Source organism: Talpa occidentalis, unplaced genomic scaffold (genome assembly GCF_014898055.3).
Source record: "Talpa occidentalis isolate TD23 unplaced genomic scaffold, MPIMG_talOcc4v2.1 talOcc4.18, whole genome shotgun sequence".
Taxonomy (NCBI): domain Eukaryota; kingdom Metazoa; phylum Chordata; class Mammalia; order Eulipotyphla; family Talpidae; genus Talpa; species Talpa occidentalis.
Window position 1 is genome coordinate 15,305,811 of NW_023601851.1, and position 21,993 is coordinate 15,327,803.

Sequence of the window (21,993 nt, forward strand, 5' to 3'; positions counted from 1 at the left end):
TTAACCCAGACAACTAGAGGTACAAGGACTCTGCTGTCCCCTGCCCTCTAGGTGCTGGTGTCCTAAGTAAGAAGACACATCATCAAGGATTGAATCTAAAAAGGGACAAATTTTGTTTGGTTTCTTGATATTCCACAGAAAAGTAACATCATCCAGTATTTATCTTTGCCCTTATGGCTTATTTTGCTTGGCATAATAGCTTCCAATTCCATTCATGTTGCCATAAATGGTGTCAATTTATCTTTTTTGACTGCAGAGTAGCATTCCATTGTTTGTATATGTATATATACCACATTATCTCTTCCATATGGCCACTGAAAATTATTTCATTTGATTCCTCTATTCATTTTAAAAAAAACTCCATTTGGGGGAGGAAGTCCATGCATCTCTGCTAAGCAGACAAGTATAGGTTTTTGCACCTGAGGGGGGAAATTCTATACTCCCAAAACACTACCAAAATGTAAACCAATGGTGCTTCTATAATAAAAATTAAAAAGATGACACATCATCAGCATCACTAAGCTGGCAGTATGGTGTATAGCGTGACGATTAACACTATGGAGAAGAAATAAGCAAGGAAGAAGAAAGGCCGTATTGTCTTAAACGAAAACTTCAGGTAAAGCCTCTCAGAAAGCAAGGAAGGACAAGCAGGAGGACCAGCAGGGGCAAGCCTTGGGTGGTAGTGTGCTTGCAGTCTTTGAGGGGCAGTACTATGTCATGAAGAGCAATGTTGTCTCAAATCTACAGGCCCTGGCATGGCTCTTTTGGGATGTGTGAGGGGCACTAAGAGCTTAAAATGCATTCAGCTTTAATTGAGGACTGCACCAGAGATGGTGATTATATAACCCAGTCCAGCATCCTTTAAGTCAGGGCTAATTAGCACACTTCCTTTTCCAGCTGTGCCCTCAAAATTCCATTAACATCAAGTGCTGGCACCCACTGTCACCTACAGATTCAAGGTAATAGACCTCATCTCTTCTACAACACGATGGGTTTCCTGAAGGAATTGAATCATTTCCCAGGACTGCCTTGGGCAAAGTGGGACACAGAAATGGGGCCTGAATTAGAATGGGGGTGAGGAAGGGGAAGCTGGGCTGCAGGTGAAACATCCAGAGCAAGACTTTGATAGACAACTTCATGCTTCCAAGGAGAGCCTGCCCCAGGTGGACTCAGGACACCAAACGCTCAATAGATAACGAATGTCCCTCCACCAAAATATCTGTGCTCTCTAGGTCTAGACCCACCCGTTGAGACTCTCACCTTTTTGTGTCTGCATTATATTTTGTGACTGACACCACATGGTCACCCTCCTTGCAGTTTTATTATACTAAGCAATAGCAGCCTTCCATTGCATGAAACTGACTTTATTGAAGAACAAATCTGCCCTGTTTGTTTACATTCTGGACACTGATAAATAGAATAATGATTTCAGTTGGTATCTTGAGTGAGTCAAATTTATAATTTATCCCAACTTGATATAGTCCAAAAATGAAAGAAGTAGAAGACTGTGGACAGTATGAAATGGCAGCTTAATTTTTAGGAAAATAAAACCCAGAGCCAGAGAGTTAAAGGTTTTCCTAAGGATGTTAAAAATGTTTTCAAAGAGGACGGACATGTAGCATTTTATGCCGAGGAAGACAAGTAAGTTCGCTTTGGTGAATAGGGCAGAGAAATAGCCTTTATATGTACATTTAGAACAATTTAAAATGTGCCCGTTATTTCTATAAAGGGCTAATACAAGTAGTATAGACTTGAGTGGGGTAATGCAAATCCAGGAATCAAGGGTCCCTGGAAATTCATCTGTCACTCACTCCTGATGCTTTTATATGAGGTTCACCAAAGCACTTTGGATTTCAAACCATCTCTGCCTTGTACTCTGGGGTCTGTTTTTCTCTCTTGCATGATACATGTGTTAGATTGATACTGATCAGTATGGATGGGATGAGTGAATGGGTTATAATGCACTAAACAAACATGTATGATTCCTTCTGCAAGCCCAGCACAGCAGGTGCTCAGTACAGGAGACAAAACCTGGAAGACATGGCCTTGCCTTGTACATATTAGAGTCCAGGGAGGGCAAAGAGTAATCTGCCCCTGAGATGCAGAGAGCAAGCATAAATGTCACCCAGAGGATAGAAATTGTCTACCAGGACAGGATCTGACCATAAGTCAGTATCGTTTGTGGTCTTACAGAGTTTTTTTTTTAAATGATTTATTTATTTATGTGGACAAGAGTTGTGGTACAGGCCAGCGATGCAGGGGTTGTGGGCAGTGAGAGGATCCAACAGAGAGAGAGTGAGAAACAGAACAGGTGGTTTGACTGAAATACACCACTGAGGGGAACAGCTCAGTCTGAGACAGGAGAGGTCTGCCGCACAAAGTGGTATCTCCCTGGCAGGGATTGAAACTGAGCTGCAGTGGCTGTAGATAGCTTCATAGGTTGCATCTAACCCCTTGTGCCACCAGGGAGGCCCCCTTACAGGGTTTTTAAAATTGAATTTAAATGTCCAAGTAAGCAATCTCTTCATTTATTTTATTTTCCATTTTTTTAAGTTTTTTTTTTCTTTTATACAAAAGCTGGGGTACAGGCCAGATGCACAGGAGGCTGAGAGGATTCACCAGAGACAGAGCGGGGAACAGAACAGGCAGACTGACAAAAAACACTGCTGAGGGGAGCAGTGGGGTGAAAGGAGAGGTCTGCTGAGGCATATGGGACCCTTGCTGGCCAGCCAGGATGGAACCTGGCACTGCAGAGGCTGCGGACAGATTCACAATGCAGCACTCAACTGCCTATGCCACCAGGGAGGTCCTCTTCATTTAATTTAAATATCAACTATATTCATAGACCAAAAATTCCCCTTTTTAAAGTGTACAATTTGTGGGTTTTAGGAACTCATAGCTGTAGAATTGTCACCACAACTTAATGTTAGGACATATTCATTAAATTCTAAGGTAATGAAACAACCCATTAACAAATCCTACCTGTGTCCCTCCCTCTCTAGTACAGGAAAAATTGCACATCTATTTTCTGTATTTGTGGAGTTCTGTGTCTACTACAGACAATTCAGGTAAATGCAATCACACAATAGGTATTATTTGTGACTGGCTGCTTTCAATTATTCTATTTTCAAGGTCCATGCATGCTGTACAATATATGTATTGGTACTTCACTCCCTTTCCTTGCTAGATAATATTCCATGGCATAATTTAGCATATATTTGTTCTGCATACCATTTGCAGCACAGATCTTCCAAAACCCTGGAAATTTCCTAAGTGATGAGCATGACCTTTAGGCATACAATACATAAAAGAAAAGAGGCAATGTGCTCACAGATCTCAACCTCAGAGATGCATTCAGGGACTCACTCTAATGGCAAAGAAATAAAAACAAAAATAAACAAGTGGATTAATTCTGGCACAAGGGGTTATGCACAGCACTATGAAGCTGTCTGTAGCCTCTGCAGCAGGAGTTTGATTCCTGCCAGCCAGGGAGCTACCTACATGGCACAGCACCTCTCCTGCCTCACCTGCTGATCCCCTCAGCAGTATGTTTTGTTAGTCTGCCTGTTCTGTTCCCCACTCTGTCTTTGGTGAACCTGTCACCTCCCACACCTCTGGCCTGTACCCCAGTTCTTGTATGCATAAATAAATACATCTTTAAAGATACAAACTGAAAAACCTTTGCACAGGTAAAGAAATATCCACAGAACAACTAGTGACTGTTAGAAAATATTTGCCCAGCACATATCCAAAAAAGAGTTAAATCCCAAAATATATAAAGATTTCATCCAACTGAACAACTTTAAAAAACAGTTAAAAATGGCTAAAGAGCAAAAAAAACGTTTCTCCAAGAGAACACATGTGGTCCATGCCATATGAAAAAAATGTTCATTACTCATTTAGGGAAATGAAATCTGAACCACAGTGTGGTATCACTTCACACCTGTGAGAATGAATTCTATTCAAAAGACTGGAACAAAGAGTCAGCAAGGTTGTGGAGAAAGGGGAACACTCCCTCAATCCTCCAGGGCATGTGAATTATTACATCCTCTATGAAAAATGCAGGTCTTAAGTTTCCTTAAAAAATAAAAATAAATCCCATAAGATCCAGAAATACCACTTCTATGAATTTTTCCAGAGAATATATAAACACTAAAATGAAAATATTTATTCACTTCAATGTTCATGGGGGCATTACTCAATAACCTAATAATGGACTCAACCTAAATATCCATTGACAGATAACTAGATAAAGAAACTATGGTTTATATGTGCAGTTGAAAACTAATCAGCTATTATAAAAGATGAATCATTGTCTTTTGAGACATGTGAATGGAACTTGAGGTGACTATGCTAAGGGAAATAAGTCAAAAAAGACAATTACTAAATAGTTTCACTCATTTGTGGAATGCAAAGTAACCAAGAAAATAAATGGGCAAAAGACACAAAAATAATCTTAGACTGTGAAAACTATGGTGGTTACCAGAGGGGAGAGGGCAGGGGAGGGGAGAAAGGTAGATGGCATGAACTGATGTGGTTGTGGCACTGGGGCTGGGGCTGTTCGTGTGCAAATGTGCATATGTCTAGGTATAAAGCTGAATTCCTGAAATTTTATAGTTATGTATTTACATTTATTTACATAAATGGTAGATCAAATTTACAAATTACATAAATTATACAAACTAAATTACAAATTCCTAATCTTCTCCATTTATTGTTTTCTACTTTTATTCCAGTGTGGTTCTTTTACTTTTATGGACCTTTGTTTTATTGCCTATCATTTGATCTAGTCTAGAGAATGCTTCATGTGAACTTGAAAAGAATGCACATTCTATTCTTGTTTGGTGGGGTGGTCTTAGGCTATCTTTTATAACTTTTTATCTATATTATCTATTCATTATATATAGAAATGAATTACTATATTATTGAAGTTGTCAACAGTTGTTGTTAAATTATTAACTTCTGTCAAATTCTGTCAGTTTTTGTTTCATGTTCTTTGAGGCACTGTTGTTAGGTATATGATATATTATGCTTTTAATCATTTTGTATTTTTGATACATTGATTCTTTTTTTTTCTAAAATGTTCTTGTTGTCTTAGTAAGATTTTTGATCTTTAATATATTTTGATAGTATTAACTTATCCACTCGGGCTCTTTCATTTATTGTTTAGATGATGTGACTGTTGACTTTTACTTGAAACCTATTTGTGTCTTTGCAACTAAAGTGTGGGCCTTGTAGACAGTATGTAGTTCATCATGTTTTACCCATTTTAAATGTTTGTCTCTTTTCATTGGTGCATTTAACCCATTTTTATTCAATAATATAACTGAAAAAGTAGAATTGGCATCTGACATTTAAATATTTCCTATATGTCATGTATTTTTTTCTTCCTTCATTTGTCCATTATTGCATGCTTCTTTGTTATATTAGCCATCCAGTGTACCATTTTAATTCCTTTGTTTTTTATTACATATTTTGGATATTTTTATTGATTGATTTGGGGATTACAATTAATATTAATTTATAATTAGTAATTATAAATATATAATTGGTAGTAATTGAAGTTGCTACCAATTTAATTTCAATAGTACACAAAAACCTCATTCTAATATAGTTCCCCTCTACCCTTTTATAGAGTCTCACAAAAACAACTTTATACAATTTTGCGCCTGTTCACATAAGTCAGAATCATCTAATTTTAAAATACAAAAATAAATATTAATAATGCCTTTTAGTTTGCTGTGTATATCCCTTTATGGAGGTCTTTATTTCTTTTTGTAATTAATTTCTATTTTACATACACAATAATATAATAATATATAGTTTACATCACTGTTCATTTTTGTACAGTGTAGGCTTTCTCCTCTCATATGTAGTCACCATCATATTCCCACCATCAGTTCATGTGGACAGAAGGTATTGGCTGGTGTACTTTCATTTGAACCTAAAAGACTCCCTTCAGTAATTTTTTTTTGAAGATTTATTTATTTATTTATACAAGACCCAGGGTACAGGCCAGATTTGTGGGAGGGTGAGAGGATTCACCAGAGACAGAGTAGGGAGCAGAACAGGCAGATTGACTGAAATACACTGCGGAGGGGAGCAGCGGGCAAGACAGGAGAGGTCTGCTGTACCATATGGGTAACTACCTGGACAGGGATCTAACTCCTGCAGCAGAGGCTGTGGATAGCTTCATAGGTTGCATCTTAACCCCTTGTGCCACCAGGGAGGACCCTCTCTTTTGTATTTTTATACAAGTCTGATATTGTATTCAACTCCAAAATGTCCATTGTATAATTCATGTTTCTTTCTTTATATTCTCTGTTAAGATATAACTTACTCACTTTCCCTTTACTCTGTAGATATGATTTTTTAGGACTTTGAAATATTTAAAATAGTTAATTTAAAGGATGTTTCTAGTAAGAACAATGTCTGCACTTCCTCACAGAAAATTTCTCTTCATTTCTTTTTTCCATGGCTTTGGGTCATACTTTCTTTTTGTCTGTAATTTTGTTGTTGTTGAATACTGTACATTTTAGTGCTGAATATTGTACCTTTTTAGTTTCATTATTCCATCTTTGGACTGGGGAATACAACTGACCCTAGCGGAGGCCCCATGCCTTCCCAGCCCCATATGCTATCACTCCCAGATCCTGGCCCCAATGACACTCAAAGCGAATTCCCAGCATCAAACTAAACCCCACAAGGACTCAGCTTCCATGCTCACCAAACAGTAAATGCCAGAGCATTGGGAGAGGAAGACCTTCACACAGCAAATGTTCCACTACAGCAGAGCCAATCTAAAGCATATAATGGGGAGAAAGGAAAATACAAATGGCTATGCAAGTCTTCAGGGGAAAACTGCATCACAGAAGGAAAACAAATCTCCAGAGCCAAGGCACAGGAGATGGAAGAGCTTTTCTTCCTATCAGACACAGAATTTAAAACTGCAATAAGAAAATTAAAGAATTGGAACAATAAAAGGGAAACTCAGAAAAACAGTTTAGATATTTAAGAAAACCCAGAAAAGTCAATTAATGTCATGAGAAACACAATGAACAGAAGATCAAAATTAAAACTCTAAAAATAAAATAATAGAAATGCAAAAAGTAGAGAGATCAATGGGGGAGGTAAAAAATTCAGGAGAAACCAAGGAAAAATGACAAAGCAAATGAAAGAATGAATCAGTGAGTTCAAAGATGCAAATGGGGAAAGAACAAAATAGAAAAAGAGAAATAAAAGAGAAAAAATGAGAATTCAAAGAAAAGAAACATCAAAATGATAGGCATAACAGGAGAAGAGAGAGAGCAAAGAACTGAAAAATTATTTAAAGAAATAACAGAACACTTCATCAACTTGAAGAGTGAATTGAACATGCAAATCCAAGAAGATGAAAGAAAATCAAGCTACTAGAGGAAAGGAAACCTATAGCCAGACAGAGTAGTATAACTTAGCAGAGTTCAAGGTAAAGAAAAAATAGTTAAGCTGACAAGGGAGAAGAAAGAGATATAAAGGAAACCTGAGTAGACTAAGACCAGACTCTCCAGAAAAACACTGTAGGCAACAAGAGAATGGAGTGAGATATTCAAAATACACCTGGATAAAATTTGCCAAGAAGAAAACTCCCTCCTGCAAAGATAGAGAGAGAAATAAAGACTGTCTCAGACAAACACAATCTCAAGGAGTTTGTAGTTGTTACCTCCCCTTCTCCAAGAAGTATTAAAAGGAATTTTTGTGTTTAAATGAAAGAGATGGGGCCTCGGGGGTGGCACAGATAGTTAAGTGCAGTGCTGTGAAGCAGTCCACAGCCTCTGCAGTGTGGCTTTAATCCTGGCCAGCCAGGTAGATACCCACATGGTGCGGCAGATCTCTCCTGTCTCACTCAGCAGTGCTGACGTCCTCTCAGCAGTGTATTTTAGTAGATCTGCCTGTTCTGTTCCACACTCTGTCTCTGGTGAATCCTCTCACACTCCCGTGCATCAGGCCTGCACCACAGTTCTTGTATGCATGAATAAATAAATCTTAAAAAATAAAAAAAAGAAAGATGAACAAAAACTGAAAAGCAATTAAATAGAATTAAAATAAAACAAAAAATTAAGTATGACGGCTATATCAAATATCAATGCACTGAACTGGCAAAATAAAAGCTATACAGTATGAAGTTGGAACTGGAAACAGAATCCAACCTTCTGCTGCTAACACACCTAAATCCCAATGATAAACACAGACTGAAAGACAAGGGAAAGAAAATATTCTACAAGCAAATGGCTTGTAGAATACATACTAAGTAAAGCTAGGACAGATATATGAAATCAAATAGGCTTCCAACTTTAAAAGGTAGCAAGAGGCAGAAATGGACAATAATGACTAAAGAAACAATACAACAGGAAAATATAACATTCATCAATATATACTCAACAGAAGAGCACCAAAATATATTAGACAACTAATTTCTTTTTTTTTTTTTTAAAGTGTATTTTTTTGTTTGTTTGTTTTGTTTTTATTTATTTATTTGTTTGTTTTGTTTATACAAGCACTGGGTACAGTCAGAAGCGCGGGAGGGTGAGAGAATTCACCAGAGCCAGAGCGGGGAGCAGAGCAGGCAGAAGGACCGAAGTACACTGCTGGGGGGAGCAGCGGGCGGCAGGAGAGGTCTGCGCGCCATGTGGGACCCTCCTCCGGTGGCCGGGGAGCAGCCGGGGATCGAACCGGCGCCGCAGAGGCCGCGGGCAGCTTCGCAACCCAGCGCTCAACCGCTGCGCCACCGGGGAGGCCCTTTTTTTTTTTTTTTTCTTTGTCAATATTTCTTTTATTTCCTATTATATTTTAATTGTCCTATTCTTTTTTTTTAAATATTAAATTTTATTTTTATATTCCCCCATACAATTGCAAACGCCCCATTCTGACCCCAATCCTTCCCCTCCCGCCCCCCCACCCCCCAAAAAGTGTCTCTGGTTCATAGTTTTTTTGTAGACAACTAATTTCTAATCTGAAAACAGACATTGGAGAAAATACATATGACCTTGCAGACTCCAACACCCCACACTCACCAATGGACAAAACAATTAGATAGAAAATATATAAGGACACAATTGTCCTAAACAGAGGATTAGACCACATGGAATTAATAGACATATATAGGGAACTGCACCCCCACACACACATACACAAAAGCCAAATACACATTTATCTCAAGTGTACGAGGATCATTCTTTTTTTTGTTTGTTTTTTTATACAAGCACTGGGTACAGTCAGAAGTGCGGGAGGGTGAGAGAATTCACCAGAGCAAAAGTGGGGAACAGAACAGGCAGAACAACGAAATACACTGCTGAGGGGAGCAGCAGGCACGACAGGAGAGGTCTGCTGCGCCATGTGGGATTCTTGCCGGCCAGCGACGATTGAACCTGTACTGCAGAGGCTGCAGATAGCTTCACTGTGTGGAGCTCAACCACCTGTGCCACCAGGGAGGCCCTGTGCAAGGATCATTCTTCATGACTGCCCACATACTGAGTGGCATGACAAATGTCAATGAATTTATGGAGATTCAACCATACCAAGTATCTACTCTGACCATAAAGGTATTGAATTAGAAATCAACTACAAAAAGAAAACAAAGTCTCTAATACAAGGAGCTGAAAACACACTACTGAGAAGTCACTGGATTAATGAGAAAATCAAGAAAGAAATTAAAACTTAATTTAAGATAAATAATAATGAGGCCACAACCTTCCAGAATATGTGGGACACCTCAAAAGCAGTACCAAGAGGGAATTCTATAGCAATACAGGCCCACATCAAGAAACAACAAAGAGCCCAAACTAAAGAACTTGTGTCTAATCTCAAGGAACTTGAAAAAGAAGAGCAACATATTTCAAAAGTCAGTAGAAGGAAGGAAATAATAAAATTCAGAGCAGAAATAAAATAGAAAGGGAAAATACAGTTTAAAAGATCAATATGAACATTAACTGGTTCTTTGAAAAAATGTATAAATTCAACAATCTAAATTAGATGGACAGATTTTTAGATATTAGATAATTATCCATGACTACATAGGGAAGAAATAGAAAACCGAAACAAATCAATCACAAGCAAGGAAATTGAAAAAGTCACCAAATCGTCCCAGAAAACAAAAGTCCAGGACCTAAAGACTTCACCAGTGAGTTCTACTAAATGTTCAAAGACGAACTAATTCCTGTACTGCTAAAATTCTTCCAAAAATTGAGAAAGAAGGAACATTTCCAGATAGATTTTATGAGGTCCACATGATACTAATACCAAAAGCAAACATGAACACAAAGAAAGAAAAGTACAGACAGAGCACCTAATAAATGCAGATGCTGAAATCCTCAATGAAAGCTTAATGAACCAAATCCAACAATGCAATGAAAAGATGACACAACATGACCAAGTGGGATTTAAACCAGTACCCGAGAATTGCTCAGGATCTGGAAATCCATCAATGAAACTCACCCAATCGATAAAAAGGAAAGTGAAAACCATGCCGTCCTATCAACTGATGCTGAGAAAACATGTGCCACATTCAGCATCCATGTATGATGAAACCCTTGGCAAACTGAGTGTACAAGGCACACAACTTACTATAAAAAGAGCCGCAGAGGACAAGTCCACGAGGAGGGTTGCACCGGCAGCCTGGGGTTCAGGGACCTGTCACCAGCGAATGCTAGTAAAGCAGAGCCAGGAGCGGAGTCTTTAAACTGTGCTTCAATGAGGCAGCTGCAATCTGGAACTCGGGAACGGACACCCTAAAGAAACCGCCTTAACATTCCAGTTCCAGCTGCCTTTTTATAGTGAGGGGGGCGGGGGGCGCTGCGGGGGCAGGGCTGCGTGCACGTGGTCCTAGTCCGTGGCTCCGCTTCTGTTTCTCAGCACAGTCCACCCCCGAATCGTGTATCAAGGGTCCAGCTGCTGAGGGCACCAAAACACCGCATCCTGCTGAGCAGGCGTGTTGCTGCTGCTGTGGCTCCACACCCAGCGCCCCGCACCGTCCCAGCAGCCCCAGGGAGGTCCCCCTAAACCAGGCCCCAGAGGTGCCCCACCCCCCGCGCTGGAGACGCGCCGCGGGACTATGGGCTATGGGGCACTGGGGCGCCTGACCACGTGGGAAGCTGGAGCAGGCCTGGAGGCCCGGCCCACGGGAGCCGGTGTGACCCTCCGGGGGAGCACAGGGTGGGCACCGCGGCGTGCCCCCGGGAACGTGCCCAGCTGCGGATCCCGCCCGCGTGGCTGCCACCCCAGGTCGCCGGGGAGGACTGGCCAGGCCACCAGGAGGGCCCGGGCGCGCCGGGAAGGCGGGCGGGGCGAGGACGTGGCGTCCCTGCTGTTCGCCCCCAGACTCCAAGGACTTCTAGGTGTCTGGCTGAACAGAGCGGGGATCCCCAGCTCCGCCCCCAGGTGGGGCCTCATCGGTGCACCCCAGCTCAGCCTGAGGGGGCCAGAGAGCGAACCTGAAGGTGACACGTCGGAAAATTATGGCCTGGAAGAGTAGCCAGGCCCACGCAGTCCGTGCTTCGCCAGCCCTGGCCGCGCCCCACACCCTGCCAGCACCGGCCACGCTCCATGCCCCTCCAGACCTGGCCATGCCCCCTCGCCCTGCCAGCCCTGGCCGCGCCCCCTCGACCCGCCTGCCCCGGCAGTACCCTCACACCCGCCTGCCCTGGCCAAACCCCCACGCCTTGCCAGCCTCTTCCAAGCCCCCACGCCCCGCCTGCCCGATCCACACTCTTCCGAGATGCCCAGCGGAAAGACATGGCTCCTCCCAGCCCCCCGCTGGTCACTGTGGCTCATCTCAGACCCCCTCCGTGGGCCACAGTGGCTCCTCCCAGCCCCCCGCGGGCCGCCGTGGCTCGTCCCAGCCACCCCCACCACAGCGGGCCGCCGTGGCTGAAGTGGCTGCCCCTGGATGGGCCATGAGAGAGTCGCGTATCATGCGCTGGGGGCCGGGACGGCGCACACTCACCCCGGGGTCTGCTCGTCTCTCCAGCGCCGGTGCCCCCTGAGCGGCTGGAGGCCAGGGCTCCGCGGGGCCGAGGCTCCTGCCGGGGTGCGGGGACTGTCCGCTCGGCCCGGTCCAGCGCGGCGCGAGCCCGCGGGCCGGTCGCCTCCTGCCGCTCCCCGAGGTGCGCCGACCACCGCGGGTGCGCGTCTCCCTCCACCGAGCCTGGTCTGAGACCCAGGACGCCTTCCTCGGGCGCGGCCGAGCCTGAGCCGCCCCGTCCAGCTGCCAGGTGGCCTTGGCGGGCGGCCGGAGCCGGACAGGACTGGCCCCCGCCTCCTGGGGGGCCGGGAGGGCACTGTTCAGGCGGGGCCTCCCCCGAGTGCGTGGGGGCTCCATGGGGCGGAGCCGCCCGGCCCACCCCGTGTCCCCGCGTCCTTCCCCGTGTCCACCCGGGTCCTGCCCGGCTCCCACTGCTGGGGTCTTCGGCCCCCCCATCCCCACGGGCCTCGGGAAGACCCAACACACAGAAGCCTCGGGCCTTGCTGCTGGGTGACCCGACTACAGGACGCGGGAGGCTGCTGAGGCGCGAGGCCCGGCCCTTCGCGGGCAGGACAGTCCCCGCTGCGGCGCGAGGGAGGAGGCAGGGAAGAGGGAGGGAGACCGGGCGCTCGTCCGCAGGTCGGGTCAGCGCCGGCCCCAATCCCGTCGGCTCCGCTTGAGGCGTCGCCGCCGTGACCGAGGCCGCACCCGGCGCGCCTGGCTCCCATCTTATCCCAGGCGTCCACTGCGCAGCTCCAGGGCCTCCTCGCCCCTGATGCCCGCCCTGCCCGGCCACCCAGACGGGGTTCCCGGCTGACTTGGAAGGCCCCTCGGGGTCGGCGCCTGAGACTGACCGGCAGCCTGACCTCGTGGACTCAGATGGGTCAGTAGACGCACAGGGCATCGCCTGTCTGGAGGGGAGGGGAAGGCCTGTCACCACCGCGCATGGGCCTTGCTGGAGAGGCGGCCGGGACATGGTGCCGGGGACACAGGCCCGGCCCCAGCTGCGCCCGGGCTCTGGGCCGGAGAAAGATGGCCTGCCCTGGCTTGGCCGGACGGGGGGCCTGCTGCCGGGAGCCTGGGCATGAGAGATGTGCTGGGGAGGTGCCCACACCTGCCCATAGCACGGCCTGAGGACCCCAGCTGGAAAGGGGACAGCACAGGGCAAGGTCGGGGTTGGACACGGGGGACCACGGGCAGGGTTGGGGGAATGCGCTCAGAGTGATGAAGGTGTTGAAGGCCAGTGGCCCCTGAGGACAACAAAGAAAACAGGTGACTGTCACTCAGGAGTGGGTAGCAGGACCCACTTGCCATAACCCAGTGGCAGAAAACGGGTCCGCAGGCCCCAAGGCCTAGGTCACAGGCTCCAGGCCAGGGGGAGTGAGGGGGGCAGCTACTGTGGGGTGTCCAGGTGCAGTCCTGACGGGGAGGAAGGGGATTAAGGAACATACCACTTGTGCTAGTTTTATCACATTTCTCCGTTCAGAATGTTGACAGCCTTTTAGAAGCCAAGACAGGCACGAGGAAAGGCCCTGCAGACACAACATGCAGACACAGGCCGTTTTCTTAGTTATGCCAGGAGGGATAATTTGCACAACTGCAGTTTTTTCTCCATAGGCTTAGGGGAAAAAAAAAATCTCAAACTCCAAAAGTGCGGAGTGTTGTTGGCAGAAATCACAGGTTCCAGTTGTCACCCTACAAGCCTAAGGCTTTGAAAACAAGGTAAGTTTAGTGAGAGCAATTACAGAGGAGTCACATGGCCTCATGTATCACTTTAGGGTTGATTGTGGTCAAGCCTTCATGTTAGAAGTCAGTCCTGGGGTGCCCTGGACAGCAGCTCAAAGAGCAAATTCTACATCAAATTACAGATGACGCCTCCCCCTCAGGACAAATGGCAACCACACAGGGAAGAAAAACCCGGTAGAGTTACGTGATGCACCGAACCGGTGCTCTGACCACAGCTGCCCCTGAATGCCGACATCTTTTGGCAGCTGTGCGGTCAACATCAGTCCGTCAATGGATAAAATTCAGAGTGATTTAAGAATAGATCTCTTCCTCTGACAAGAATCACCTAAGTACCCTGAGGGTAAAGTGGCATCACGATTTTTAGATTACCTGAACAGAAGCCAGAGAGAATTCACTAGAGCCAGAGTGGAGAGCAGAACAGGCAGATCAACAAAGTACACTTCTGAGGGGAGCAGCAGGCACAACAAGAGATGTCTGCACAACATGTAGGACCCTCCCTGGTGGCCGGGGTTCGAACCGGCACTGCAGAGGCTGTGGGCAGCTTCGCAGCCCAGTGCTCAAGTGCCACACCGCCAGGGGAGGTCCTCAGCAAACTTTCAAGAAGCTTCACAGACTCAGGCTTCTCACTCTCAGTTTGTCTCATCTGCTCCCCAGGAGCCCCCAGTCCTCCCCACCCTGCCGGGCCTCAGGCCTGTGCCTATCAACCTTTGAGGCTTTTTCGCCCTTGTATCCCCCACTGTGGGGGCAGGAGCCTGTCCTCACCTCAGGCCCCTGTTTGGGCGCCACTTGCCCGAGACTGGCTGGGGAAGCGGGGATGGGGAGAGGACTCTGAGAGAACCAAGAAATAAAAAAATGACAGAATAGGGTGGAAGAGCAGCAGGACTCAGCCAGCCTTGGGATCTGGCTCAAATGTTCCGCGTGCCCAGGGTCACTCCTGTTGATTGGGCCTCCATTCCCGGGGGGGCCTAGAGCTTCAGGGGGGATGCTTCACTGGCTCCTGGGCAGCCACCCCAGCAGGCTGAGGGCACCATCCTCGCACCCTGCAGAAGTGGGAAGCAGTGTCGGGCTCAGGTCTTCACTTGGCTCCCCCTTTCCCTTATTGGGGGGTGTAGGGTAAATGGTTTTCAGGCTTTTCTGCCATCCCACCATTAGGATAATGGTATTGTTTGTACATCCCACATGATGGGAATCTGGTGCTGAGATTGGGAAGCCCTGAGCAGCTGTTCAGCAGCCTGAGTATGCTAAGAAGGCCAGTGAGTCTCTGAAAATCACCTGTGGTGGATGCCCTGCTCATTGTTGAGGGAGGATGAGGAGCTGAGGAACCCGTCCTTGGGGGAAGGTTGGGGAACGTGGCTTCTGGTGCAGCCCACAGCCAAATAGGGGAACGAGAGGCCATGTGTGAGAGCTTGTATCCATGGATCCCTGACCAATGTGCTTGTGCAATGGGTTGGCCTGAGGGCAGGGGTTCTGCGTGTCACATTGGTGTCTATGAAAGCTGAGAGTTAGAATCACCACAGACAGTAAACCCTGAGGAATGGACAATTACCCCCAAAGAGTCAGTATTGCCAATCCAAGAGTGAGTGCATGCTGAGGGTGGTTGAGGTGTACAGCTTGTGGCCGAGACCACAGCCGGAGAAGGCCAGGAATACTGACCGCTCCTGGTGGGTGAAGGCAGATGCCTGAGAGTTTTGCTCCCTTGCATGAGCAGTGCCTTCAGCAGCAGACATGGTGGCTCATTTGCTCGTGCCAATAATCACCTTTTGCCACTGGGTTGGTGTCCTGCCTGGAATTATTTGCATTCTGTTGCACTTTCTTTTGTGGACCATGGTTGCTGTGTTTGTGTTTGTTAAAGGAAACTTGTATATACTTGTATATAGATTGTATGGCAGAAAACCCTGAGGCGGTGGAATGTAGGGTGTATAGTTTTCTGCCCTCCCACCATTAGGATTGCCCTGCCTGATGGGCACCTGCAGTTCTTACATTGTTGTGCTGTTTATTTCTGTGGGCCATGGGAGGAGTACATAGATAGTCACCAAGGGAAGCAAAAGCAGAGGCAGGAGGAAGAAGCAGGAGAGACACAGGAGAGAAAAGGGGAGAAAGAACACCAGAGAACCCAGCCAGAGTGAAGACTTGCCAGGGGCTTGGAGGCCTGTGACCTCCTGGCCCCTCCATCACCCCTGCCTGCCATGTATCTGGTAGCTGCATTACATGTAAATGCTCAATAAAAGACTGAGAAACCCACTGAGGGATCCAGGGCTCTCCTTTACCTGGTCTGCTCTGATCATAGAAAACCTGCTCTGTGCCCTTCCTGCCCCTAAAGGGGGAAAGGATGTCCTGTGCAACCTCATACAGGCTTTGTGGATGCCAACCCCAGTCCATCAAGTCACTGGGAACTACAAGTCCCATGATCCCCAAAGGGAAGTTGTGTGGACCTAAGGGCAGAGTTAAGCGGCCACATTCTCTGTTTGTAAATAAAATCAGCCCTGTTAGGGGGTTTTGGGGACTTGGCTCGTGCTCTCGTCCAGGCAGATTTGGTCTCGGAGGGTCATTGGGATTCCAAGTCGGAGGAACGGGTAGGACGCATTTAAGACTTTATCTCCCTTTTCTCCCTGAGTCATTAATTTCCTCATTCCCCTTCCCTTGTAAATAAACCTTTGTTAACCTTTTGTGGGTGCCTGCAGTGTGAGTCCCTTAGAAGCGGGTGGGTGAGGACCACAGTCCAGCAACCCGCTTTAGAGCGGGGCTGCCCTGAGACCCTCAGACTTCACCTGCACCCCCTTGTCTCCTCCTGGGGCACAACCTGTGGCCACCAGGGAGCGGTGCTGCCCGCCCAACCCTTTCCTAGCCCAGACATTCCCAGCAGACCCACCAGGCCCTGAGTGGCCATAGGGGTGTGGGGAAGACACCCCCCACATCTTCAGGGAACTTCCTGTGGCCCGAAAGGCCGAGGAACACGGAGAGCAGCGTGGACGGAGATGGTGGGGAGCAGGTGTGCTGAGCTGCCCCTGCCTAAGGGCTCGAGGCCAAAGTGAACAAGAACAGGGCTCCCGGGAGCTGAAATCCACCCTCGCCCCCCCCAGGCCCCCAGCCCCCCACAGCTGTCGGAGAAGGAGAGGACCCGGACCCAAAACGCATGGTGCCCAAGGTCTACCATGAGCAAGGAGTGCCCGGAGGACCAGCAGGGAGGGGTGGGAACTGGGGAGAAGGGTGGGGTTGGTGGTGGGTGACAGATGGGGGACAGATGGTGCCAAAGCCTTAAGAGCGAGGATGAAGCGGTGCTGGGAAGCACGGATGCGGGGCTCCCCTCACTCCTGAGAGCAGTCCCTGCCATCCTCCCGTGGTGCTGGGGCCTGAGAATCAGCCATGGAGAAAGAGCTGTTCAGTGTTTGGGAAAGGACTTTGGAAAAGGAAAAATCTGTACTTGTGGAGATGTCCCTGGCACTTCATTTATCTACAGGAACAAATGCTGGGAAACAACCTCACTGAAAACCCCAGGAGCAGTCCAAGAGTTCCGTATACATAAACTGCCACCGTGATCCCTAAAGAAATGGGCGTGCACGGTTCGTGAGGTGGTGCTATTCCAGCTTGGATAGAAAATATGAATGAAATGATCCAGTGTTCCTGTGCCATAGAAAAGGACACTTACTTGGCATTGAGTGGAATACTCTATGCAGTGAAATCACCAGCCTCTGGCCACAGCCAAGCCTGTGGATCGCCTCACCCACGTACTGTTGGGTGAAAGACCCTAGAGAGGAAAATGAACATAATATGATTTATTTAAATTTTAAACACCAGACAAAATAAAAAGCCTGTTTTTATTATACATTCAATAATACATGATTTTGTGGGAACGTGCCATGGTGAGCAAAGGAAACAGTGATTGAGAGGGTCTCCTATCGTGCAGACTCAGAGAAGCAGAGGATGGTATGTGATGTTGTGTTCCTTCATCCAGTGAAGGGGAGTTCATTTTGTGATTCTGAAATTCTACATGTATCCTACCTGCCCTTATACACGGGTGTTGCAGTTCACAATTCAAGGTATTGAAAATGACGAGGGTGATATTCAGCAATCTCATAAAAAGCATTTCTCTTTGGATGAAAAATCATAGCTGACCCTTGATCACTTTGGTTTTATTCTACCCTTCAAGTTTTCTAGAAGGTACACAGCTCTCTCTTAGGATGAACACATCATCAGGGCACTCACATCCCCGATCCTTGACAGGGGGAAAAGGACCAGTAACATGACGATTAAACTAAATAATTCCATTGTGGTCATACAAGAACTTTTCACAAGGCTAAAAATGTTGCCTTCCTGCTAGTTAGGCAGGCACGGGCAGAGTGGCTTCATGTAGAGAGAGAGTCAAGCTCACCTCAACTATTTCATTGAAGGGGTTTGTGTTTCTGGCCTGAACCTAGACTCCTGCTCATCTGTTAATACCAATAGACACATTTTACCTTTATTTTTTTTTAATTTCTAAAATTTTAAGTTTATTGTTTCACCCAGAAGCTTCATATTGATTTGATTTGGTTTTAAAAAAAGTGAAATAAGACACACTTTCAAAATCCAGACCCATCCAGCTTTCAGATACAAGTGTTATAAAAGCTGTGCACGTACATGTCAGTGGAAAGGAAAAAGGAAAAATGGTGAGTGGATCCACGATAATTCATAACACAAAATTTGAAATGATGGGAAGATCCTTGTTCTGACTAGTTCATTGCCTTTACGAAAACACAAACCAGAAAATAGGACAGAATATAATGAAATTCCTGTGTTCCCCATGAACTTGCACCACGTTGTAAGCCATCCCAGTGTCCTACCAAATGGCACCCTGTCATTTTCTGTCTCCCCCTAGAGCTCAGATCCTGAGGGCAGAAGAGGATCCACAGTCAACAACAAAGACAGAGGCAGCAGAACAGAGAGTTCCACTTTGCTGAAGTGCTGCCATGGGCTGACTTCCGGGAAGGCTTGCCACCCTACGAGGCCAGAATCACCATCAATTATGTGGGTGCTAAGACGCCAATGAGGAACTGAGGAAGGAAACAAAAACAACAAAAAAAAAAACTCTGCAAATGAGCAGAGCCATGTCAAGGGACCATAAGCACACCAACAATATCTAAAGTCCCTTTTTTAAAAAAGGAATTTTATCTTTACCTGAAAATATTTAACTCTAAACAAACTGACGTCAGCCGTCCGCAAAAGAACGTCATGAAGACACTGGCAATGTCTGTGCCACAGACTCGGGTGATGTCTGCCCATGCCCTGTATTATATTTGACATGGAGATTTTCAACAATGGCAATGAATGTTCTAGTCTAAAGCTCAACCCATCTGAGCAAAATTGAAATGGAACTGCGTACAGATGCCATAAAATGGACATCCTCACCTGCATCTCCACCCAAGGACACTTGAGCTTCCTCATGGATCTTAGAGTGTTGAGACCATCACCATCTCTGGAGGAAACGTGGGCTATGTGTCTCTACTTCACTTGGAACGTCCACACTGCCTTGATGCAGCAGGACTGTGTGCGGGTGTCACCACCATGAGAGATCCCATCTTCCCCTGTCAGGGTTCCCCCAAGACTTGGAGAGAAGTTGTGTCTAGGCTGTGGACCTGGAGTGGGGGAGGGGAGCAACCTGGTCCTGCAGAACCCAGTAGGGGAAGCACCCACTGTGCTTTCATCTGGGCAGAAGGTGAGCCCAGAGGGAGGGTGAGGAGCATCTCCCTGTGGGTAGCTGAAGACAGAGTGGGTGGGAGGGGTGCAACGGTCAGGAGGACCCAGGGGAGGGAGAGCTGAATGTGGAAAACCACCAGGCTCTGGCAGGTTGCATTTTGGGCATGGAGGAGCATAGAGGTCCAGATTCATTCCTGAGCACCCCTTGGGTCAGAACCCACACTGTGAGGGGATCCCCAGGATACCCACAGGCATGGGAAGTTCTGATCACTGCTGTGCTCTGAGTGCTATGAGCAGAGGATACAATGGAACAAGGTAAAAATGCACCATGGTCCACCCAGGAGCCTCGCCCTCCAGCTGTGTCCACCACACCCCAGCTCCCACTGGAGCTGGTCACTGCCTGGGATGGAAGCTGCACAGACTCTCTGAGCACCTTCATCTTCCCTGTGGCCAGAAGCCCCACCCTGGGAATGCAACAACTGCCACCTCCCCTCTGTCCATGAGGGATTAGTGCCTGCCTGGAGGGTCACTGCTGGCATTGAGGACCCTGACAGTTGAGGGAGAGATGAGCAGGACTGCACCAGCAATTCCCACCCCCCCAGGACTGTGCTTCCACCTGCACTGAATAAGGAGAGAGAGGAATTAACTGACAAGAGCACCGAGAAGACCCTCTCAGCCAAAATAGAAGGTTCTAGGATCAGGTAGGCCCGGGGTGGGGGATATAGGTTTTTCCTCCTATATCTGAGCCTCAGTTTCAAGTATCCCCTGACCCAAGAGGTAGACACGATCCCTTCACCTGTTGTTGCCAAGCAACCACTGTCTGCTAGATGCCAAGGACAAGAGCTGAGCTGAGCCCACAGCTCTGAGCACCCTCAGGAGGCATCAGGGACACAGGGAACTTCAACAGATGCTGCAAGATTTGTGACAGGGAGCTTGAGATGTCACCGGTTTTCCCTGGAAGGAGCACCTGACACAGGAGGTTGTCAGAGAGGGGCCGCAGGCCTGAGACAGTAGGAGCCGATGGCAAGACTATTGCAAGCTTGTCTGGAGGCTTGGACTTTAGCCTGAGTGCGGACAGTGGGAGCCACTGAAGAGCTTTTAGAGGCTGTAAATAAATGACATGACACAACAGGTTGTCTTTTGTGAGGGAGCGAGGACTGAGGGAAGGACTGAAGACAGCCTTTGGGAAACATCTGGTTCCTCCCTTTCCTCTCCCCAGGAGGCAAAGAAAGGAGGACGTGATCCAGCCCACCCAGCACAGCAGGTACAATTTCTTGCCAGGTACAATTTCAGACACCAAGCCCAGCTTCAGAAAGGACAGTCAACGGATGAGTGGGTCTGGCCCTGCCTTGTCCAGCGGCTGGTGACCAGCCTGCAATCGAGGATTGTTGATTTCACAGACACAGGTGACCAGAGACGTGGCTCTAAGTTCATTATCAATTTCCTGTTTTCTAGTTGCATGTTTTGAATTTCCTGAATTAATTCCTCTGTTGGATTCCTTTATAAAGCACACTGGCACTATCCTGCAATTATGTCACTTGAGTGCAACATTTTCACTGGTGGCACATAAAGCAGATGTGAAAATGTCGGACTTACTTACAGTTTCATCCACGGAAAAGTGGAAGAATATCCTAATATTATATGATCAGCAAATTGTCATCTATTATATGATTAAAAGCCTTTGCCATTCAATCTGAAATATTCTTTCATCTCTAGAGAACAGACCTACTTTGTCTGTTTCAGAACTTATAGAAAATAACACCTTTTTAGAAATTATAGAAAATAATACCTACTTTTTTATTAACACTCTGTTTTATGAATGTTCCATAATTGGAAAATCGTAGCAAACCTAGGAGGGACTTCCCATTTGTATGCAATTTACAAATTCAGTGCAATTCCAATACCAAATTACAGTGGTGTTCTTCAATGAAATGGAACCAAAATGGTTCAAATTCACATGGGATCACAAAAACCTCTAGTAGCGATAGTTCTGACTAAAAGGGGTGGAGAAAGATGGTATTACATTCCCAGACATCAAACAATATTACAAAGCTGTTATAATGAAAACTTTATTGGAACATGAACAGACAGAGATAACAATGAGGAACTAACCTATGACACAGGAGCAAAGAATATACATTGGAAAAAGAATTGCCTCTTCCATAAATGGTGCTGGGGAAACTAGATTGCAACATGCAAAAGAATGGAGCTAGACCACTACCTCACACTATACACAAACCAACTCAAGTGGATGAAAGACTTGTTTGTGGAACCTGGCACCATAGAATACACAGAAGGGAACACAGTCAAACACTCCCTGACACAATCCTCAGGAATGTCTTTGAGGATTCTTCTCCAGAAGCAAAGAAAACAAAGGAAAATGTAAACAGTTGGGGCTCCATAAACCTAAAAATCTTCAGAACAGCAAGAGTCAATGATGAAAACAAAGAGACACCCTGCTGAATGGGAGAAAATATTTGCAAACCATATGATAGATGAGGGACTAATATCAAACACCTACAAAGAGCTTACACAACTCAAAAAAAAAAAACAAAAACCAAACAATCTAGTCCAAATAGTAG

The 21,993-nt window shown here is 46.5% G+C and overlaps 1 long non-coding RNA gene across 2 annotated transcripts in view; it reads right to left on the reverse strand.

Moving 5' to 3' along the window:
• LOC119250724 (uncharacterized) overlaps positions 1–21,993 on the reverse strand; it is a 35,828-nt gene that overhangs the window by 9,638 nt on the left and 4,197 nt on the right. For both annotated transcript variants that reach the window (XR_008552696.1, XR_008552697.1), the window contains exon 2: positions 17,388–17,486. This is a non-coding gene — a long non-coding RNA (uncharacterized LOC119250724). The remainder of the gene's footprint in view (positions 1–17,387; positions 17,487–21,993) is intronic.